The sequence below is a fragment of the Stegostoma tigrinum genome, chromosome 49 (assembly GCF_030684315.1).
Source record: "Stegostoma tigrinum isolate sSteTig4 chromosome 49, sSteTig4.hap1, whole genome shotgun sequence".
Classification (NCBI taxonomy): Eukaryota; Metazoa; Chordata; class Chondrichthyes; order Orectolobiformes; family Stegostomatidae; genus Stegostoma; species Stegostoma tigrinum.
Window position 1 is genome coordinate 1,894,008 of NC_081402.1, and position 18,212 is coordinate 1,912,219.

Here is an 18,212-nt window from a genome sequence, read left to right on the forward strand (position 1 = left end):
GTGACGAGGGCCTTCTTCCATGTTTCCTGCAGCCCCTTCCTGTGGACAAGGACCAGTGGCCAAGGATCCATTCAGTATAACTATCATCAAATGTGAGGTTGATGCATATCCAAGACAAAAAACGTAGCTGACTTCGTCCATTTACAGAGAAAACACTGGACTTTCGCGGGTGCCCCCCCCCCGGAACCATAAACAGGATTGTAATTAAGCGGGAAAGAGTTTTCATTAGGACTAATTCTTAGTTTCCAAAAAGATAAATATAAGAATTCATGTCATCCATCGCTGCACAAATAGCCGAACTTTGTTTATTCATTGGACATCAATAGATGACATGTAAATCATTGATGTTGTAAATCGCAGTGGGGGAAAAGCCTTAGGCTACAGACCAGTATGGACAGGCTGGTCAGATGGGCTAAACAGTGCCAAATGAAATTTAATCCTGAAAAGTATAAAGTGATGCATTTTGCAGGGACAGAAAACTGTACACCATTTGTGCAGGCTTAAAATCTCTGTTTTTGATGGAAGACCTTTGTTTAGTGAGACTACATAGTAGATTCGCCAACTTTAAGTACATTTAAGTCATCATTGGACAAGCATTTGGATGTACAGGGAATAATGTAGGTTAGATGGGCTCCAGATTGGTATGACAGTTCGGCACAACATCAAAGGCTGAAGGGCCTGTACTGTGCTGTAATGTTCTATGTTCTATGTACATTCAGGAGCTAATTCAGGTCTTAATCACATCTTCTCAAATTTTCCAATAGCTTCATCCTTATTTAAAAGCAACACTGTCCGCAGAAATTCAAGGCTGCAGTTAAGGTGTCAGTGTGAGAGAATTTCACCACAACTCTCAGATGGAACTCCTCTTCGGGCAAGTGTAATATTTATATTGTTTTATATTCCTGTCCCTGAATGTCAGAACAGCTATTGACTAAGACTAAACGGATGAATTGATCGAGTCGGAGAGAAGATTGCCATAAACCTTGTTGTTCTAAGGTCCGGTGAGTTGGACACAGGACCCAGAGTTACCTTCAGTTAGACAACAAACAGTAAACTGGAGTGAGCAAATTTTCTTGATGATGGTGATAGGTACATTAAAGCCAATTGATAACACATCTCCTTAGTACAGCTTGGAGCATGCCATGTATTTAATTCCCCATTTAGTTAGCTGGCTCAAAGCAGGAGTCAGTGACCTCCACCACAGATGATTGCTCATGACAAGCCTCATTTACAACATATTGAGTGTGAAGGTCACCATCAGGAAGTGCATGCAGCAATAGGGAACAAGGTTAGTGTGAAATTTAGTTGTGTTCACCTTGATGGAATTGCCAAGCCAGAGTTATAGAGTCATAGAGATGTGTAGCATGGAAACAGACCCTTATTTGGCCCTGAGATGGTAAGAACTGCCAATGCTGGAGTCAGAGATAACAGTGTGGAGTTGGAGGAACACAGCAGACCAGGCAGCATCAGAGGAAATCTAAAGAAGAGTCCCGACCTGAAACATCAGCTTTCCTGCTCCTCTGACACTGTCTGGCCTGCTGTGTTCTTCCAGCTCCACATTGTGTTATCTCTTATTGGCCCTTATCCCTCTAAACCCTTCCTATTCATATACGTATCCAGATGCTTTTTAAATGTTGTAATTGTACCAGCCTCTACCACTTCCTGTGAAAGTTCATTCCATATTTGGGCCACTTTGTACATGAAAAAGTGGCCCTTTAGGTCCCCTTTAAATTTTTCCCCTCTCATCTTAAACCCCAAAAGAAAGGAGGAGAACCAAGCCCCCATCTGCATCAATGGAACTGAGGTTGAGAGGGTGGAGAGCATCAAGTCCCTTGGAGTGATTGATAACTAACAACCTATCCTGGACTTTGCATGTAAATGTGACAGCCAAGAAGGTACAATAATGCCTCTTTTTCCTCAGGCAGCTCAGGAAATTTGGCACATCCATGAGTTTCCTCACCAACATCTACAGATGCACCATTGAAAGCATACTGCCCGGTGCATAATGGCCTGGTACAGCAACTGGCCTGCCCAGGACTGTAAGAAAGTACAGAAGGTTGTGTCCACCCTTCTATCCATGGACTCCATTTACACAACTCGTTGCAGCAGACAGGATGTCAACATCGTCAAAGACCCATCACACTCTAGTAACAATCTCCTACAACCTCTTCCATCAGGCAGAAGGTACAGAAGCCTGAACAGATGCACCAGCAGGTTAAGGAACAGCTTTCTCCTAGCCATTATTAGACTGATGAATGGACTCTCCAGCCTCGAATAATGTTAATCTTGCTAACTCTGATCTCGTTTAGCGCTCGCCCTGTGCAATGTAATCTGTATGCCTCTTTTATAACACCCTTTAATCTGTACAACCTTGCTTACTGTCATCTGCCTGTACTGCTCTTAAACAAAGTTTTTCACTGTACTCTGGAACTTGTGACAATAAATGAATGAATGAATCAATCAATCAAACAACCTATGCCCCTCTAGTTTTGGACTCCCCTACACTGAGGAAAAGACCTTGACTAATAATCCTATTCATGCCCCTCATCATTTTATAAACCTCTATAAGGTTACCCCTCAGCCTCCACTGTGATGGATGTTGGGAGCTGGGGTGACAGAGTGGGAAACCCTGGGCCAACAACATTGATGTTTTTATGCCAAGAAATTTCAGGAAACGTTTCATTGTTGTATGGATATATGGGTAGAAGTTTTTTTTTGTGGTTTCAATTCTGAAAGACTTAACTCTAATTTGTAAACTGTTCACTAACCTTAGACCAACTGAAAAAGTCCTTTGCATTTCATAAGATGTCTGATAAAACATTGAAAGATTCCTAGAAAGGTTAAAGATTTTAAGGTAACGCTGGAGTGTGGTGACATTTTACAAGCTATATACAGCAGATCTTATTCTTCAGTATCTTATAATCATTCTGCTCTTCTAAACCTGAGTTCTATGTTTATAAGGATTACTAACAATGTTCTCTTACACCTACGTTCAGGTTTAAAGTACCAACAAGGCTCAACTACCAATGCTGGAATCGCAAGACGAGGGAAGTAAGGGCCCATCGGCTTCCCACAAGCCTGAACACCTTGTGGAAATCTGGAAGCGAGGCCCAACCAGTGCCGAACAAGACTTGACCCCACAGTGACCTGATATTGAGGAGGCCCAACCAGACCAACTGCAAGACCCGCAGAGCTCTCAGGAACAAGTCTATTGTTCAGGAGCCCATTGGATGCGCCTACGTACCCTACCAACACAAGAACCGCAAGCCCAGAGACCATAGATGACAAAGTGTGAAGCTGGATGAACACAGCAGGCCAAGCAGCATCTTAGGAGCACAAAAGCTGATGTTTTGGGCCTAGACCCTTCATCGGAAAAGGGAGACGGGGAGAGTGTTCTGAAATAAATAGGGAGAGAGGGGGAGGCAGACTGAAGATGGATAGAGGAGAAGATAGGTGGAGAGGAGAGCATAGGTGGGGAGGTAGGGAGGGGAGGTCAGTCGGGGAGAACAGACAGGTCAAGGGGGCAGGATGAGGTTAGGAGGTAGGAAATGAAGGTGCGGCTTGAGGTGGGAGGAGGGGATAGGTGAGAGGAAGAACAGGTTAGGCAGGCGGGGATGAGCTAGGCTGGTTTTGGGATGCAGTGGGGGGAGGGAGATTTTGAAGCTTGAAAAGTCCACATTGACACCATTGGGCTGCAGGGTTCCCAAGCAGAATATGAGTTGCTGTTCCTGCAACCTACAGGTGGCATCACTGTGGCACTGCAGGAGGCCCAGGATGGACATGTCGTCTAAGGCACGGGAGGGGGAGTTGAAATGGTTTGCGACTGGGAGGTGCAGTTGTTTATTGTGAACTGAGCGTAGGTGTCCTGCAAAGTGGTCCTCAAGCCTCCACTTGGTTTCTCCAATGCAGAGGAAGCCACACCGTGTACAGTGGATACAGTATACCACATTGGCGGATGTGCAGGTGAACATCTGCTTGATGTGGAAAGTCATCTTGGGGTCTGGGATGGGGGTGAGGGACGTGGTGTGGGGGCAGGTGTAGCACTTCCTGCGGTTGCAGGCGAAAGTGCCGGGTGTGGTGGGGTTGGAGGGGGCCGTGGAGCGGACAAGGGAGTCGCACAGAGAGTGGTCTCTCCGGAAGGCAGACAAGGGTGGGATTGGAAAAATGTCTTCAGTGGTGGGGTCAGATTGTAGATGGCCGATGATGCGTAGTATCCAGAGTTTGATGGGGTGGTATGTGAGGACTAGGGGTTTCTGTTTTGGCGGTTATTGCGGGGACGGGATGTGAGGGATGAGGTGTGGGAAATGCGGGAGACACGGTCGAGGGCATTCTCAACCACTGCGGGGTGTTGGGGGGGGGGGGGGGGCGGGTAAGTTGCAGTCCTTGAAGAACAAGGACATCTGGGATGTATGGGAGTGGAATGCCTCATCCTGGGAGCAGATGCGGTGCAGGTGAAGGAATTGGGAATAGAGGATGGAATTTTTGCAGGAAGGTGGGTGGGAGGAGGTGTATTCCCGGTAGCTGTGGGAGTCGGTGGGCTTGAAATGGACATCGGTTTGTAGGTGGTAGCCTGAGATGGAGACAGAAAGGTCCAGGAAGGTAAGGGATGTGTTGGAGATGGTCCAGGTGAACTTAAGGTTGGGGTGGAAGGTGTTGGTGAAGCGGATGAACTGTTCGAGCTCCTCTTGGGAGCAAGAGGCGGCGCCGATACAGTCATCAATGTAGTGGAGGAAGAGGTGGTGTTTCGGGCCAATGTAGGTGCGAAAGAGGGACTGTTCCACATAACCTACAAAGAGGCAGGCATAGCTTGGGCTGATGTGGGTACCCATGGCCACCCCCTTTGTCTATAGGAAGTGGGAGGAATCGAAAGAGAAGTTGTTGAGGGTGAGGACGAGTTTGGCTAGGCGGATGAGGGTGTCGGTAGAGGGGGATTGGTCAGACCTGCGAGACAGGAAGAAGCAGAGGGACTTTAGGCCATCTGCTTGGGCAATGCAGGTGTTTAGGACTGGACGTCCATGGTGAAAATGAGGTGTTGGGGAATTGGAAGTTCTGGAGGTGGTGGAGGGCGTGGGTGGTGTCATTGACGTAGGCAGGGAGTTCCTACACCAAGGGGGAGAAAATGGAGTCTAGATACGTGGAGATGAGTTCGGTGGGGCAGGAGCAGGGGGAGACAATAGGTCGACCAGGGCAGGTGGGATTTTCGGTTTTGGGAAAGAGATAGAAGCGGGCAGTGCAGGGTTGGGGAACAATGAGGTTGGAGGCTGTGGGTGGGAGGTCACCTGAGGTGATGAGGTCATGGATGGTTTGGGAGATGAGGGTTTGGTTCTCGGGGATGGTGTCATGATCAAAGGGGCGCTAGGAGGAGGTGTCAGAAAGGTGGCATCTGGCCTCAGCAATGTCAAGGTCAGTGCGCCATACTACAACTGCGCCTCCCTTTCTGTGGGTTTGATGGTGAGGTTGGGATTGGAGCGGAGGGGGCAGAGGGCTGCCCGTTCTGCAGGGGAGAGGTTGGAGTGGGTTAGAGGGATGGAGAGGTTGAGGCGGTTGATGTCTCGACGGCAGTTGGAGATGAAGAGGTCGAGGGAGGGTAGGAGGCCTGGGGGTGGTGTCCAGGTGGAGGACTTGTGTTGCAGGCGGGTGAAGGGGTCAGTGGAGGGAGGGTTAGGCTCATGGTTAGAGAAGTAAGCGTGGAGGCGGAGGTGGTGGAAAAACTTTTCAATGTGTTTGTTGATGTGTGGGTGGAGGGGGACAAAGGTGAGCCCCTTGCTGAGGACTGACTGTTCGTCTTCTGTCAGGGGGAGGTCTGGGGGGGATGGTTAAAATTTGGCAGGGCTCAGTGTGGCTGTCTCCTCTGGGGTTACAGCCAAAATCAGGATGTTGTATAGCTTGGTGAAGAATTTATATGTTCCAGTGTTCGCATGCATGTACTGACCTAGTGCTTCAAGGTGGAAGTGTTTCAAGGTTTGGATGTTTCTGTCAAAAGAGATTTAGAACATAGAACATAGAACAGTACAGCACAGTACAGATTCTATGGCCCACAATGTTATGCCGAGCATTTACCCAAAACCTAAGGTCTATCTAACCTCCACCCCTACCTTATACTATCATCCATATGCCTTCCTAATAGCCACTTAAATGCCCCTAATGAGGCCAACTCCACTACCTCTCTGGCAATGCATTCCATGCCCCTACCACTCTCTGAGTAAAGAACCTACCCCTGACATCTCCCCAATATCTGCCTCCTTTCACTTTAAAACTAAGTTCCCTTGTAAAAGTTACCTCCATCCTAGGAAAAAGTTTCTGGCTGTCTACTCTATCTATACCTCTGATCATTTTGTACACCTCTATCAAATCACCTCTCATCCTTCATCGTTCTAAACAGAAAAGCCCTAGCTCTCTCAACCTTTCCTCGTAAGACCTTCCCCCCATTCCAGGCAACATCCTGGTAAATCTCCTCTGCACCCTTTCTAACGCTTCCACATCTTTCCTGTAATGAGGTGACCAGAAATGGACATAATACTCCAGAAGTGGCCGAACCAGGCTTATGTATAGCTGGAGCATAACTTCCTGGCTCTTGAACTCAATCCCTCTATTACTGAAACCTAACACACCATACGCCTTCTTAACAACTCTCTCCACCTGGGTAGCAGCTTTCAGGGAACTGTGAACATGAACCCCAAGATCCCTCTGCTCCTCCACACTGCCAAGAATCTTTTCGTTAACCCTGTATTCTGCTTTCAAGTTTGTCCTTCCAAAATGAATCACCTCACACTTTTCAGGGTTAAGCTCCATCTGCCACTTCTCAGCCCAGCTCTGCATTCTATCAATGTCCCTTTGTAACCGAGAACAGCCCTCTGCACTGTCCACAACACGACCCATCTTGGTATCATCCGTGAACTTGCTAATCCATCCTTCCACTCCTACATCCAAATCATTTACAAAAGTCACAAATGGAAGAGGACCCAGAACAGATCCTTGTGGTACACCACTCATAACTGAGCACCATGTTGAATATTTTCTGTCCACTACCACCCTTTGTCTTCTGAGGGTCAGCCAATTCTGAATCCAATCTGCCACATTTCCCCCGATCCTATGCCTCCTTACCTTCTACAGGAGCCTACCATGGGGAACCTTATCAAACGCCCTACTTAAATCCATGTGTACCACATCCACTGCTCCATCTTCATCCATGTGTTTGGTCACCTCTTCAAAGAATTCAGTAAGGCTTGTGAGGCATGATCAACCCCTCACAAATCCATACTGACTCTCACGAATCAAACTGTGCCTTTCTGAGTGATCATAGATCCTGTGTCTCAGAGCCCTTTCTAATGCTTTGCCCACCAGATTTGCTGAGTTGTTGTAGTGTGTTTGAAAGCTGTTACATACTACCATCACTGAGCATCAGTGATGGGGAAGTAAACATTGAAATAATTGGTTGGGGTGGCAAAGAAGCAGAGTTGCTTTTTTTTTCTGGATGGTGCTGAGCTTCTTAACTATTCTTATAACGGGACTTATCCTGGCAAGTGAAGTGTATTCCTTCACACTCCCGACTTGAGCCTTATAAATGGTGGATAGACATTGGGTAGTCAGCAGTTGAGTGAAACGTAGAGTTAAATTAGGAATATGACTTCTTTGGGATTGTGTCTCTGAAATGGATAGTGTTGGGAAACAAGTTGAAACTTTAAGGTTACAGAATTTTTATAGCACAGAAAGAAGCCATTCAGCCCAGCATGACCATACCAGTCATCAAACATCTGTCTACTCCCATCCCATTTTCCAGCTCTTGGCCTGTAACCTTGTTTCTTGTGATGGTTTGTGTTATGCTTAAATGGCAGTGAATTCTAGATACCCACAACCCTCTGGGAGAAAATCCTTTGTTTAATGTTTGTATTATAATCTTTTTAACTGGAGTTTTTCTTTCTTTAATTTGCATGTAAATGTATCTTCTTCAATGGTGAACCATCAAGTTAACCAACTGCAAAGCGTAAGTAAATCATCTATCAATTCTGGTTACATTCTAAGATCTGACTTGTCCAGCATTACCATCAACTGTAATAACAATAGCATGGCACAAAGTGAAATACTCATTCAGAAAGCCAGCATGGATATAATGAGCTGAATGGCCTCCTAAAGTGCCATAAAAATGCTGTGATTTTCTGAAGTCAATAAGCTTCACGTTGTGTAATATCCTCTAGTGAGTGATTTGATCAACCTGGAATTTAATTCTTTTAGTCACTTCTCACATCTTCCTTAACTGTCCAGTCTAAAGGAGTGATTCCTTAATCCATGACACTGTTTAGGATCACAGTTGGAACATGTTCAGTGTTCTCACCAAATCTCCTAAACCTTTGTATGGAAAACAAACTGATCCTGTAGATTTCCCACAATATGGTTACATTAATTTTAGTGAGTGTCTTGACTCTGTATTAATAGTAGTTTCTTTGGATGTTTTAACATGCTGACCTGTTCCTCTGCTGTAAATACAATGCAATTCATATTGCCCATCATTTCTTTATTTTGTTTGACAGCATCACCATTATCAATTTGAAGGGCCTTAAACTGGGACACTGCTACAAGTCCAGTGGGAAAAGCAAGCAACAGGAGGGATGAAATGAACAGAGAGAAGGGATGAGAGAGTCACTATTTGAGATCAGCAGGTGAGTATTCAGCGGGGATAACAGGAGTAGAGACAGGAGAAAGCTTCTGTGAGTCCAGTGGGAGAGGTGAGATCACAGCAGTGGGGATAAAAGAAGCAGCGAGTGAGCGTGAGAATCAGTACGAGACCAGCAGGAGAGGTATGATCACAGCAGGAATAAAAGGGGCAGAGGTGGACAAGGGAGAGACAGTGGCTGGAAATCCAGCATGGAAAGGAGAGTGTACAGCAGGGATAACAGGAACATTGAGAGAGTGAGAGAATTTCTGAGCAACCAGTGAGAGGAGAAATGAAGCAACAAGGATGAAGGGAGCAGTCAGAGTGACTGTGAGATCAGCAAGAGAGGCGATGAAAAGCAGGAATGAAAAGAGTAATGAGAGAGTCACTCAAAGACCAATGGGAGCAACTTGTGGGCGTAAAATGTGCAGGAAGAGCGACAAAGTTAGAAAGACATCGTGAGAACAGCAGGAGAGGCAAGGCCACAGTGGGAATAAAGCAAGCAGCAAGGGAGAAGAAATGAGAGAGTGTGAGCAGAGCAGGACAGGTGAGAGGGCTGCAGGCATAAAAGCAACAGCAAGCAAGAGAGCAAAAAGGTGAGTTTTTGAGTGCAGCAAATGAGATAAGAGCACAGTGGGGTTAAAGACGTACTTGAGTGGATGAGGCACAGACGGAGACAGAGACAGAGACAGAGAGGGTAACCAGGATAACAGGTGGGAGAAGATATGAAACAAAGATGGTGTGTTGACACCTTGTCAAGTATGCGAAGGTCAGCTGCAGAGAGCCCTGAAGGGTAGGGTGAGTAGCCAGCAGTCACGGCCCACATTGGTAGAAATAACACCAACAGAAATGGATGTGTTCCTGCACTCAATTTTTATGGAGCCTGGTAGGAAATTAGCAAGAAAGACCTCCAAGCAGTAATCTCATGATTTCTTTGCCCTGTGTAAGGAAATATATAAGTAGGAGGATAGAGCAGATGGATGCATAGCTGGAAGGATAGTGTAAGAGAGAGGATATTGGGACTGGCTTTGGGTATGATTGGATCTATAGAATCTGGATTGCACCTGAACAAAGATGAGTTTCTTGCAGAGCGATTTACTAGTGCCCAAAACATTCCTGCTCCTGTGATGCTGCTTGGCCTGCTGTGTTCATCCAGCTCTACACCTTGTTATCTCAGATTTACTAGTGCTGATGGGATTATTTAAACAACTTGGCAGGAGTGAGGGGTCTAGGAGGCCATATCAGAGACAAATACTAATGTTCACAGAAAACTGAAAGAATTGGATAACATTTGTGTAGGAAATAGTAAGGTATTAAGTGTGTTCAGATTATGAGAGAAAATGAAAACAAAGCATAGCCAGAATTTCTGAAGAAGGGTTCAGACCCGAAACGTCATCTTTTCTGCTCTTTTGATGCTGCTTGGTCTGCTGTCTTCATCCAGCTCTACATGTTGTTATCTCATTGTCCAGCATTGGCAGTCCCTACTATCTCCCATAAACCAGAATTTGTGCCTGTATGTGATAGCACTGAGTGCAGTAATAAGATTGGTGAGCTACGGGCACAGAAAGGCATGTGGATGTATGATGTTGTGGGGATAACAGAAACTTGTCTCAAAGAATGGCAGGACTGGATATTAGAAAATTCTTGGGTACAAATTGTACAGAACAGTATGGAAAGGAAGAATGGGGGAAGGGGTGACAGCATCGATTAACAAGAACCTTTCAGTGCTTGGGAGGATGGATACCGTCAAAGGAGTTAAGGCCTTTCTGTCTCTTCCTGCAGCTTTTATACCCACTGTTCACTGGTTGCTCCCACTGGCTTCTGAGTGACTTACTCATTCCTTCTCTGATTATTCCCGCTCATTTTGGTTAGAGCTAAGAAACAATTACATTGCTGAGTGCAGTCTATAGAACATCATGTTTTTTATTCACTCACAGGACGCGAGCATCATTAGCTGACCTACATTTATTACCCATTCTTAGTTGGCCTTGAGAAGGTGCTGGCTGCTGCCTTCTTGAACCACTGCCGTGCATGTGCAATGGTAGACCCAGAATATCGTAAGGGAGGGAATTCCAGGATTTTGACCTAATGCCTATGAAGGAACAGCGGTATTATTTCCAAGTCAGGGTGGTGTGGCTTGAAGGGGTACTTGCATGGATGGTGTTCCATGCAAGTACCAGGCCAGGCAGCAACAGAGGAGCAGGAGAGTTGATGTTTCATCAGGACTTGGTGAGGGGTGGGCGTGGGGAGCTGGGAAATAAATAGCTGGAAGATGGCTGGGGCTAGGGGAAGGTAGGTAGGAGGCAACAAGTGGATGCAGGTAGGAGTGATGAGGATTGGTCAGTGGGAAGGGTGAAGCAGATAGGTGGAAAAGGAGATGGACAGACAGTGTCAGGCCAAGGAGGCGGGGATTAGACCAGGTCTGGAGGAACTTTGAAACTGGTGAATTCTATGTTTAGGTTGTCAGCTGGAGGCTCCTGAGGCAGAATATGAAGTGTTGCTCCTCCAGTTTGCGTGTGGCATCATTGTGGCACTGGAAGAGGCCCAAGATAGACATGTCACCCAGGGAGTGGGAGGGGGAGTTAAAATGGTTAGCAATTAGGGTGTTGTTGATTATAGCATATGGAGCACGGGTGCTTCGCAAATCTGTCACCAAGTCTATGTTTGATCTCACTGATGTAGAGGAGGCCACATCAGGAGTAACGGATACAATAGACCAGGTTGGTGAACTCCTGTCTGATACTGAAAGTTTGTCTTGGGCCTTGGACACTTCTGACTTTATGTTGGAGGAAGGTCATTGATGAAGCAGCTCACTCCTGCAGAGACGTCCTGGAGCTAAGATGACTGACCTCCAACAACCACAACAATCTCCATACATGCCAGGTATGACTCTAGCCAGTGCAGAGTTTCCCCATGATTTCCTTTGATTCCAGTTTGAAAGGACTCAATAACACATGCGGTCTTGTTGGCAAGAGGCGTCACTCTCACCTCTCCTCCGGAATTCAGCTCATTTTTTTTATGCGTTCAAGGCATGAGGGCGTTTCTGGCTATGCAGCATTTACTGCCCGTCCCTAATTGTCCAGGGGGCAGTTTAGAGTCAGCCACATTGCTGTGAGTCTGGAGTCACATGTAGGCCAGACTGGGTAAGAATGGCAGTTTCCTTCCCTAAAGGACATCAGTGAACCAGATGGTAATAGGAACTGCAGATGCTGGAGAATCCAAGGTAACAAGGTGTGGAGTTAGATGAACACAGCAGGCCAAGCAGCATCTTAGGAGCTGGAAAGCTGATTTTTCAGGCCTAGACCCCCCCAAAATGTCAGCTTTCCTGCTCCTAAGATGCTGCTTGGCCTGTTGTGTTCATCCAGCTCCACACCTTGTTACCTCAGTGAACCAGATGAGTTTTTCCTGACAATTGACTATGCATTCATGATTATCATTAGATTCTTAATTCAAGACTTTTTTTAATTGAATTCAAATTCCAACATATGCTGTGGTTGGATTTGAACCTATGTCCCTGGAATGTTATCTGGATCTCTGGATTAACAGTCCAGATAATACCACTAGGCCATACCTTCCCTATTGTCCATTTTCCAAAGGCTATAATGAGATCAGGAGCTGAGTGACCCTGGCAGAAACCAAACTGGGCCTCACTGAGAGGGTTATTGCTGAGTGAGTACTGCTTGATAGCACTGTTGATGACACCGTCCATCTCTTTAACGATGATTGAGAGTAGACTGATGAAGTGACAATTAGCTGGGTTGAATTTGCCCTGCTTTTTAGTGTACAGGACATACCTGGGTAATTTTCCACATTTGTGTTATAACTTTACTGCAAGAGTTTGGTCATGTATGTGCAATGTTCTGCTGCGCAAATCCTTAGTTCTATGCCAGAATGTTATCAGGGCCCATCAGCATTGCATAACCCAGTGCCTCAAACAATTTCTTGATATCATGTAGAGTGAATGAAATTGGTTGAAGAATGGCACCTGTGATACTAAGAACTGCTGGAGGAGGTTGAAATGGATCATCCACTCGGTATTTCTCATTGAAGATTGGCGTGGATGCTTCATTCATAACTTTTACACTGAAGTTGTGGACTCTTCCGCATCGAGTGTCCTCTTCCAGTAGATTGTTTTATTGTCCACCCCTATTCACAACTGGATGTGGCAGCGCAGCAGAGCTTAGATCTGATCCATTTGTTGTGGGATCATTTAGTCTATCACTTGTTGCTTATGTTGTTTCGCATGCTTCACCAGGTTGACACTTCATTTTTAGGAATAGAACATAAGAACATAAGAACTAGGAGCAGAGGTAGGCTATTCAGCCCTTCAAGCCTACTCCGCCATTCAATAAGATCATGGCTGATCTTTTCGTGGACTCAGATCCACTGACCTGCGTTCTCACCAAATCCCTTAATTCCTTTATTGTTCAAAAAAAACCTACCTTAGCTTTAAAAACATTTACTGAAGTAACGTCGACTACTTCACTGGGCAAGGAATTCCATAGATTAACAACCCTCTGAGTGAAGAAGTTCCTTCTCAATTCAGTCCTAAATCTGCTCCTTCTAATCTTGAGGCTACGCAATCTTGTCCTAGTTCACCTGCCAGTGGGAACATCCACTCTATTCTATCTTATCTATTCCCTTCATAATTTTAAATGTATCTATAAGATCCCCCCTCAATCTTCTGAATTCCAATGAATATAATCCCAATCTACTCAGTCTGTCCTCATAATCCAACGCTTGCAACTCCGGAATCAACCTAGTGAACCTCCTCTGCACCCCCTCCAGTGCCAGTACATCCTTCCTCAAGTAAGGAGCCCAAACCTGCACACAGTACTCCAGGTCTGGCCTCACCAGCACCTTGTACCACTACAACATAACCTCTCTGCTTTTAAACTCAATCCCTTTACCTATGAAGGATAAAATTTCTTTGCATTCCTAATTACTTGTTGTACCAGCAGGCCAAACTTCTGTGATTCATGGACAAGGACACCCAGGTCCCTCTGCATAGCAGCATGTTGCAACTTTTTACCATTCAAGTAATAATCCCTTTTACTCCTATTACTCCCGACTTCACATTTATTTACATTGTATTCCATCTGCCAGACCTTTTCCCACTCACCCTATGTATCTATGTTCCTCGGCAAAGTTTCACAGTCCTCTGCACACTTTGCTCTGCAACTCATCCTAGTGTCATCTGCAAACTTTGACACCCTGCACGTAGTCCCCAACTCCAAATCATCTATATAAATTGTAAATAATTGCAGTCCCAACACCGATCCCTGAGGCACACCACTAGTCACTGATTGCTAGCCGGAATAGCACTCATTTATCCCCACTCTTTGCTTCCTGTTAGTCAACCAATCCGCAATCCATGCTACCACTTCACCCCTAACACCTTGCATCCTTATCTTATGCAGCAGCCTCTTGTGTGGCACCTTGTCGAAGGCCTTTTGGAATTCTAGGTACACCACATCCACTGGGTCCCCATTGTCCATCTTGCTCGTAATGGCTTCATAGAATTCCAAAAGATTTGACAAGCATGACCTGCCCTTCATGAACCCATGCTGCGTCTGTCCAACAGGACAGTTTCTATCGAGGTGCCATGCTGTTTCTTCCTTGATAATAGACTCAAGCTTCTTCCCCACTACATAGGTTAAGCTAACCGGTCTATAATTCCCCATCTTTTGTCTACCTCCCTTTTTAAACAGTGGCATCACATTTGCTGTTTTCCAATCTGCTGGGAAAGCCCCAGAGTCCAGTGAATTTTGGAAAATTACTGCCAGTGCACCTGCTATTTCTCCTGCCAGCTCTTTTAGTACCCCGGGATGCATTCCATCAGGGCCAGGAGACTTATCAATCCTTAGCTCCATTATTTTTCCCAACACTACCTCTTCTGTAGTAATGATTGTTTCCAGGTCCTCACCTACCTTCATCTCTTTGTCAATTACTGGCATGTTATTAGTGTCCTCCACTGTGAAGACCGATACAAAATACCTGGTCAATGCCTCGGCCATTTTATTGTATCCCACAACTAAATTCCCCTTCTCATCCTCTAAAGGGCCAAAGTTTACTTCAGACACTCTTTTTCGTTTTATATATTTATACAAACTTTTACTTTCTGTCTTTATATTCTGCACTAGTTTTTTCTCATGTTCTATCTTGCTTTTCTTTATAGCTCTTTTTGTGGCTTTTTGTTGACCTTTAAAGTTTTCCCAGTCTTCTAGTTTCATTCTGTTTTTGGCCACTTTGTATGCCTTCTCTTTCAATTTGATAGACTCCCTTATTTCCTTAGACACCCATGGCAGATTACCCTTTTTCTTATAGTCGTTCCTTTTCACTGGAATATACTTCTGCTGAGCACTTTGAAAAATTGCTTTGTAAGTCCTCCACTGCTTATCAACTGTCCTACCATAAAATCTTTGTTTCCAGTCTACTTTAGCGAAGTCCTCCCTCATTCTATTGTAGTCCCCCTTGTTCAAGCATAGGACCCTGGTATTGGATTTTATCTTCACACGCTCCATCTGTATTCTGAATACATTCATACTGTGATCACTCCTTCCAAGATGATCCGTAACTATGAAGTCATTAATTATTCTTGTCTCATTACACATGACCAGATCTAGGATAGCTTGCTCCCTCGTCGGTTCCATTCCATACTGTTCCAGAAAACTATCACGGATACGCTTAACGAACTCCTACTCAAGGCTACCCTGACCGAGCTGGTTTGACCAATCTACATGTAGATTAAAATTCCCCATAATAATTGCCATACCATTTTTACAGGCATTAGTTATTTCTTTGTTTATTGTCCACCCCAATGTGATGTTATTATTTAGTGGCCTATAGACTATGCCTATCAGTGACTTTTTCCTCTTAGAATTTCTAATTTCCACCCAAATGGATTCAACTTCATTCTCCACAGAACCTATATAATCTCTCAGCACCACCCTGATGTTGTCCTTGAATATCAGAGCTACACCACCTCCCTTACCTTCCTGTTTGTCCTTCTGAATAGTCTGGTACCCCTGGATATTTAAATCCTGGTCGTGACCATCCTGTAACCGTGTCTCCGTAATGGCTACCAAATCATGCACAATGATTTGTGCCGTTAACTCATCAATCTTGTTACGAATGCTATGACCATTCAGGTAAAGTGCCTTTATGCTAGCTTTCTTACCCTCATGACTTCCAACATCTCTAATAATATCACCTGAGTTATTCTTCCTTTTTATTTCATCCATAGTCTGCTTTGAACTTAAACCCTCCTGCACACATGCTAACCAGCTGCTTACCTTTATATTTACTATCATACTCCCTGTTATTTTCACTTTCCCTTCCCCCCGACTCACTAGTTTAAAGTCCTAGTGACCACCCTATTTATCCTTTTTGCAAGAACGCTGGTTCCAGATTGGTTCAGGTGGAGACCGTCCCATCGGTACAGATCCCCCCCACCCACCCCCCGGTTCCAAAACTGATGTCAATGCCCCATGAAATGGAACCCCTCTTTCCACAACATTCCCTTAGCCACATGTTTACTTCCCTAATTTTCTTATCCCTAAGCATCGGCTCGGGCAATAATCCGGAGATTATGACCCTCGAGGGTCTGTTCCTTAATTTCGTTCCTAGTGCTTGATAATCCCGAAACAGTCCACTGTCCTGGCCTTGCCAATGTTGTCAGTCCCAATGTGGACCATAACAAATGGATCCTCTGCCACCCCAACCACCCCCCCCCCCGCCCCCCACGACTACATCAATATCCTTTCAAGCCAGTCAGAGATGTCCTGCACCCTGGCACTGGGCAGGCAACATACCATGTGGAACCCCCCGATCCGGCTGGCAAAGGATACTATCTATCCCCCTAACTATAGAATCCCCCATAACTACCACTTGTCTTTTTGCTCCCCCCTCTTGAATGGCCTCCTGCACCATGGTGCCATGGTGAGCTGGCTCATCCTCCCCCCCCAGCCGTTTTCCTTATCCCCACAGGGAGCAAGTATCTCATACCTGTTGGATAAGGTCAAAAGCTGAGGCTCCTCCACTCCTGAACTCAGGGTCCCCCCTACCTTCTTCACTTGCACTCACACCCTGTTGTCCCTGATCACTAACTGAATTTGAATTACTTAATCTACCAGGTGTGACTGCCTCCTGAAACATATCGCCCAGGTCACTCTCCCTGTCCCGGATGTGCCACAGTGTTTGAAGCTCAGATTCCAGATTTTCAACTCTGAGCTGGAGTTCTTCCAGCAACTAACACTTGCTGCAGATGTGGTCACTGCCATTCACAATGGGCTCAGCCAGCTCCCACGTCGTACAGCTACAGCACATCACCTGTCCAGCCATGACTACGCAGTTAATTATTTAATTACTTTACGTAAATCTATGAGTTAAATACTTTCTAATTCTTCCCTGCTATGGTCTTTTTCAAATAACCAATTAATAGATAAATAAAGAAAGAAAGTAAATTTTTAACCAATTGCACGATACAAAAGAAATAGAAAAAAGAGAAAAATCCTGCCTTACCAACACACCACTGAGTCCTTTTTTTTGGTTAGAGGAGGAGGGCAGGCGGGAGACACTTCACGTGTAGCGTCTCGGGTTCAGCCACCGCCCCAATGTATTCCCGGCAGCCCCGGTCCTCGCTTTCGCCTCTCTCTTTGCTGCTGAAAAATGAGTCACGCAAGGTAGGGCTTTTATAATCCCAGGCTGCCCTTGCGCTTCCTCCTTGACTCCCACCGCTGAAACAACTAAATGCCTTGTGCTGTCTTTGGCATACTCTCCTGCACTCTCCATTGAACCAAGGTTGATCCCCTGGCCTGATGGTAATAGTTGAGCAGGGAATATGCCGGCCACGAGGTTGCAGATTGTGCTGGAGTACAATTCTGCTGCTGTTGATGGCCAGCAGTGCCTAGTGGATACGTCATTTTGAATTGTTAGATCTGTTCAAAGTCAATCCCATTTAGCATGGTGATAGTGCACACAACACGATGGAGGTTACAGTCAATGTGAAAGTGGGATTTCACCTACACAAGGACTGTGCAATGGCCACGCTTTCTGCTACTGTCATAAACAGATACATCTGTGGCAGGCAGATAAGTGAGGATGAGGTCAAGTATGTTTTTCTTTCTTGTTGGTCCCCTCGCTACCCGCACAGATTCAGTCTAGCAGCTATGTCCTTTAGGACCTGACTACCTTGACTACACCCTGTTCAACACCCTTGTCCCTCCTAAGCTGATGATTATCCATGTCTTTGTCTGTCCAACTGTTCCACTCTCTGTTTGGGGACTATCGCCACTATCCTTTACTCCTTACCCCCTCCCCCTACCCTAAATTTAGCATAAAACTCAACATTTTCCTAGCTGCCATCAATTCTGAGAATGGGTCAGTGGACCCAAAATGTTAACTCTAATTATTTTGCATAGATGCTGTCAGACCTGCTGAGTTTTTCCAGCAATTTCTGGATTTGAAACTAAATGCCAAATCAAAGTCTGGCACAGATGCTTGTTTATCAAAACTGAGTATCTATTATCAAGCAAAGAACTGCAGGTACTGGAGATCCGAA

General features: G+C 45.5%; 1 protein-coding gene across 5 annotated transcripts in view; it reads left to right on the plus strand.

Annotated features, from left to right (window-relative positions):
- Window positions 1-450: 450 nt before the first annotated feature.
- The window catches only part of LOC125450039 (tubulin alpha-1C chain-like), a 38,356-nt gene continuing 20,594 nt past the window's right edge, over window positions 451-18,212 (plus strand). The window contains exons 1-7 of one of the 5 annotated variants that reach the window (XM_059643198.1): window positions 451-875; window positions 1,926-2,214; window positions 2,997-3,453; window positions 3,584-3,963; window positions 7,968-7,984; window positions 8,529-8,657; window positions 11,333-11,533. The gene's annotated coding sequence lies outside the window, so the exon portion shown is untranslated. Of the gene's footprint in view, window positions 876-1,925; window positions 2,215-2,996; window positions 3,964-4,446; window positions 7,985-8,528; window positions 8,658-11,332; window positions 11,534-18,212 lie in introns of those variants that run through there. The other 4 variants (XM_059643199.1, XM_059643201.1, XM_048525991.2 and 1 more) reach the window with 4 other exon arrangements.